Source organism: Eptesicus fuscus, chromosome 7 (assembly GCF_027574615.1).
Source record: "Eptesicus fuscus isolate TK198812 chromosome 7, DD_ASM_mEF_20220401, whole genome shotgun sequence".
In the NCBI taxonomy this organism is placed as follows: Eukaryota; Metazoa; Chordata; class Mammalia; order Chiroptera; family Vespertilionidae; genus Eptesicus; species Eptesicus fuscus.
The window spans coordinates 5125035-5130058 of record NC_072479.1 but is presented as its reverse complement, the minus strand read 5'-3'; the positions used below and the strand labels follow the sequence as shown (position 1 = coordinate 5130058).

The 5024-nt window shown below is 37.5% G+C and overlaps 1 pseudogene; it reads right to left on the bottom strand.

Moving 5' to 3' along the window:
- Positions 1 to 3636: 3636 nt before the first annotated feature.
- On the bottom strand, positions 3637 to 4253 carry LOC129149903 (receptor-binding cancer antigen expressed on SiSo cells-like; annotated as a pseudogene).
- Between the last annotated feature and the right edge of the window lie 771 nt (positions 4254 to 5024).

Sequence of the window (5024 nt, the reverse complement as noted above, 5' to 3'; positions counted from 1 at the left end):
TTGGTGGTATAGTTTTATTTTTTTTGCATGTATCTGTCCAATTTTCCCAACACCATTTATTGAAGAGACTGTCTTGACTCCATTGTATGCTCTTGCCTCCTTTGTCAAATATGAATTGAGTGTAATAGCTTAAGTTGATTTCTGGGGTCTCTGTTCTGTTCCATTGATCTATATGCCTGTTCTTGTGACTGTACCAGGCTGTTTTGATTATGGTACCTTTGTAGTATAACTTGAAATCTGGTATTGTGATTCCTCCAACTTTGTTCTTCTTTCTCAAGATTGCTGCAGCTATTTGGGGTCTTTTTTGATTCCATAAACATTTTTGGAGTATTTGTTCTAGATCTGTGAAAGGTACCGTTGGTATTTTACTAGGGATTGCATTGAATCTGTACGTTCCTGTGGAGAGTATGGACATTTGAATGATGTTGAATCCACCAATCCATGAACACGGAATATCCTTCCACTTGTTTATATCTTCTTCTATCACTTTTTTTAACATCCTGTAGTTTTCTGAGTACAAGTCTTTTACCTCCTTGCTTAAGTTTATTCCTAAGTATGTTAATTTTTTTGTTGTTGCAATGGTAAATGGAATTATTTGTTTAGTTTCTCTTTCTGAGAATTCTTTTTTGGTGTATAAAAAAAGGCATCAATTTTGGTTGTTGATTTTGTATCCTGCTACATTGCCAAATTCATTTATTAAATTTGGTCATTTGTTTGTTTGTTTGTTTTTTGGTGGAGTCTTAAGGGTTTTCTATGTACAATATCATGTCCATCTGTGAATAACGAGAGTTTTACTACCTCCTTTCCAATTTGGGTGCCTTTTATTTCTTCTTCATGTCTAATCGCTGTGGCTAGGACTTCTAGTACTATGTTGAATAAGAGTGGTGAAAGCAGACATCCTTGTATTGTTGCTGTTATTAGAAGAATTGGTTTTAGTTTTTGCCCATTGAGCATGATGTTTGCTGTAGGTTTGTCATATATGGTCTTTATCATGTTGAGATATGCTCCCTCTGTTCCCACTTTGATGAGAGTTTTTATCAGAAATGGGTATTGGATTTTGTCAAATGCTTTTTCTGCACCTATTGATATGATCCTGTGATTTTTGTCTTTCTATTTTTTTATGTGATGTATCATGTTTATTGATTTGTGAATGTTGTACCAGCCTTGCTTGCATCCCTGGAATAAATTCCACTTGGTCATGGTGTATGATCTTTTTAATATATTGCTGGGTACTATTTGCTAATATTTTGTTGAGAATTTTAGCATCTATGTTCATCAAGGATACTGGCTTGTAATTCTCTTTCTTTGTAGTGCCTTTGGTTTTAGAACTAGAATAAGGCTGGCCTCATAAAAAGAGCTCGGAAGTGTTTGTTCCTCTTAGATTTTTTTGGAATAGTTTGAGTGTAGGTGTTAGTTCTTATTTGAATATTTGGTAAAACTCCCCTGTGAAGCCATCTGGACCTGGGCTTTTGTTTGCTTGGAGATTTTTTATTACTGCTTCTATTTCATCAGTTGTTATTGGCCTATTCAGGGTTTCTGAATCTTCCTGATTCAATTTTGGGAGATTGTATTTTTCTAGGAATTTTTCCATTTCATCCACATTGTCCAGCTTGTTGGCATGTAATTGTTCATAGTATTTTCTTACAATTCTTTGTATTTCTGTGGTGTCAGTGGTTCCTTCTCCACTTTCATTTCTGATTTCATCTATTTGGGTCCTCTCTCTCTGTTTCTTGATGAGTCTGGCTAACGGTTCATCAAGCTTGTTTATCCTTTCAAAGAACCAGCTCTTGTTTTTTTTTTTTTTTTTTTTTTTTTTTCTGTCTCTATGTCATTTATTTCTGCTCTATTTTTTATTATTTCCTTCCTTCTACATATTCTGGGTGTTTCTTGTTCTCTTTCTAGTTCTTTAAGTTGTAGGGTTAAATAGTTTATTGTTATTTTTTGTTTTGTTTTTTTTGAGGTAGGCCTGTAGTGCTATGAAATTCCCTCTCAGGACTGCTTTTGTGGTGTCCCAGAGATTTAGGTTGTTGTGTGGTCATTTTCATTTTTGTCTTGGAAGTGCTTTTTTTTCTCTTTCTCTCTTGATCTCATTGGTAACCCATTCATTGTTTAATAACATGCTATTTAGCCTCCATGTGTTTGAATGTTTTGGGGTGTTATTACTGTAGTTGATTTCTAATTTCATTTCACTGTGATCTGAGAAGATGCTTGATGAGTTCAATCTTCTTGAACTTGCAGAAACTTGTTTTGTGTCCTAACATGTGGTCTATCTTTGAGAATGACCCATGTGCACTTGAGAAGAATATATATTCTGTTGCTTTGGGGTGAAATGTTCTATAAATGCCAATTGAATCCATTTGATCGTGTGTGCTTTAGAGTCACTGTTTCTTTGTTAATTTCTTGTCTGGAAGATCTATCCAGTGAAATCAATGGGGTGTTATAGTCCCTTACTATGAGTGTATTGTTCTTGACCTCTCCCTTAAAGTTCTCTAGAAGTTTTTTTTATACATTTAGGTGCTCCTATATTGGGTGCATATATGTTTACCAGGGTTATATCCTCTTGTTGGGTCAATCCCTTTAGTATTATGTAGTGACCTTTGTTGTCTCTTGTGATGGCTTTCATTTTGAAGTCTATTTTGTTGGATATGAATATTGCTACCCCAGCTTTTTTTTTTTTTTCTTTTCCATTTGCATAGAAAATTTTTTCCCATCCCTTCACTCTCATCCTGTGTGTATCTGTTGTTCTGAGGTGGGTCTCTTGTAGACAGCATATAGTTAGGTCATGTTTTTGTATCCATTCAGCTACCCTATGTCTTTTGATTGGGACATTTAATCCATTTACATTTAAGATTATTATTGATAGGTACTTATTTCTTGCAATTTTAATTCTGTATGCCTAGGTTTCTCTATTTCTTCTTCTCATTACAGCAGTCTCTTTAGCACTTCTTATAATGCTGGCTTGGTGGTGATGTACTCCTTTAGCCATTTTTTCTTTATTTTGTCCGGGAAACTCTTCATTTGACCAGCTATTTTGAATGATAGCTTTGCTGGATACAGTAATTTTGGTTCCAGATCCTTGCTTTCCATTACCTAGAGTACTTCATGCCATTTCCTTCTGGCCTGTAGAGTTTCTGATGAGAAATCTGTTGTCAGCCTTATGGGAGCTCCTTTGTAGGTAATAGTTTGCTTTCCTCTTGCTCCCTTTAAGATTCTCTCTTTGTCTTTAATTTTTGGCATTTTAATTATGATGTGTCTGGGTGTGGGCCTGTTTGGGATCTTCTTTTTTTATTTTTATTTTTATTTACACCCATTTATTCAGCTAGAAACACCAATTTGAAGAGGTACTGGTATATTTCATTTGTAATAATTTGTTTACAGCAAATAACTATCGTATAATGGAACATGTTGAAGAAAATATTGTCTCATAAGTCTTTTTTGTTCTTTTGAGTCTTAATCACTACAAGTTCAAGGTACTTTGACAGAATCCCAGTGACCTGAAGAGCCTGATGAATGCATTAAATCAAACAGTGTGTATTCGGAAAATACTCTTAGATCCATTCAAATGTCGCTTGGGTTGTGGATTTCACATTTCTCCACTGGCACTAGGACATTTGAAGAACATTTGTTATGAAAGTTTCACACCAATTTTGTTTGCTCCTTTTTCATTAGCCACTGTGCCTCCTTTTCCATTTTCTTTCTCTGCTGTTCCGCTGCTCTCTTTTCTCTGTCTGCTATCTTCTGCTGCCTCAGAACCTCTGCAGGCTGCATCTTCCTCTTCTTCCCAGGCATTGGTATTTTCCTGCCAGGTATCCAAGTCACCTAATTCAGGTGATTGATGAATAAATGGCATATCTTGTGTAGCTGCTAATCTACTAGAGAAACCTGTGCTACCATCTGGGATGCCAAAATTTAATGGTTCTCTCCTCTTCATAATGATTTTCTGAGTTTTCCTTATAGTTTGGTGTCATGTCCTTAAAATAGTCAGGTTCCAGTTGTTCCAAAGCATTTTGTTGTGTTGCCACATTCCCATTCCCTCCTTCAATCTTTGTACTGGTGGGAGCATCTTCATCCCAGGAAGTCCACTCTTCAACATCTGTCTGTTTTGGAACTGATGAATAACCGACTGTAGTTGGCAAAGTTATTTGGTCTCCACTTAATTTCCGTCCTCTGCCAGATCTGCATATTAATCTCTTTAGGAATGAGAATAATGTCGCTAAGCAGGTACAAATTTTAAATAACCGAAACTGTGATAGCCACGATGGGAATCAAAACCTGCCCCTCCCGCTCCCGCCCGCCAGGCGGCGGAGGCTCCGAGCTGCCTGGGGCCGCGCGCACACCGCTCCGCTGGTTCAGGCCCAGGCCGCTCATTCAAAGGCGGGCGCGCTCTGTCACTGGCGCTGTTGCCACCGCAGCTGCCACGGCCTCCGCCTCCTCGGGAATCCCTCTGTTTGGGATCTTCTTGCTTGGGACTCTGTGCTTCCTGAACTTGTGCAACTTTTTCCTTTACCAGGTTAGGGAATTTTTCTGCCATTATTTGTTCAAACACATTCTCTATCCCTTTCTCCCTTTCTGCCTCTTCTGGCACACCTGCTATTCAAATATCGTTATGTTTAATGTTGTCCCACAGCTCCCATAAGCTGTCCTCCTGTTTTTCAAATTGTTTTTTCTTTATGGTTCTCTGATTGATTTTTTCAACCTGTCTTCAATTCTCTGATTCGGTCCAAATGAGGCATTATTTTAAAATAATGCATACTTTAAACATTTTATTTGAACTTAAATGCATACTTATATGTTCATTCATTAACCAATCTTTATGTATATTTCTGTTTAGTGGAGTGTTATCCTTTTTTGTGCATAAGCCACACCAGTGATGCATTGTCAAGAATGTCTAGTTTTATCCTAGCCGGTTTAGTTCAGTGGATAAAGTGTTGGCCTGCGGACAGAAGGGTACTCGTTTCTATCCTGGCCAAGGGCATGTACCTCCGTTGCAGGCTCCTCCCTGCAGCGATGTGTTTCTCTCACAT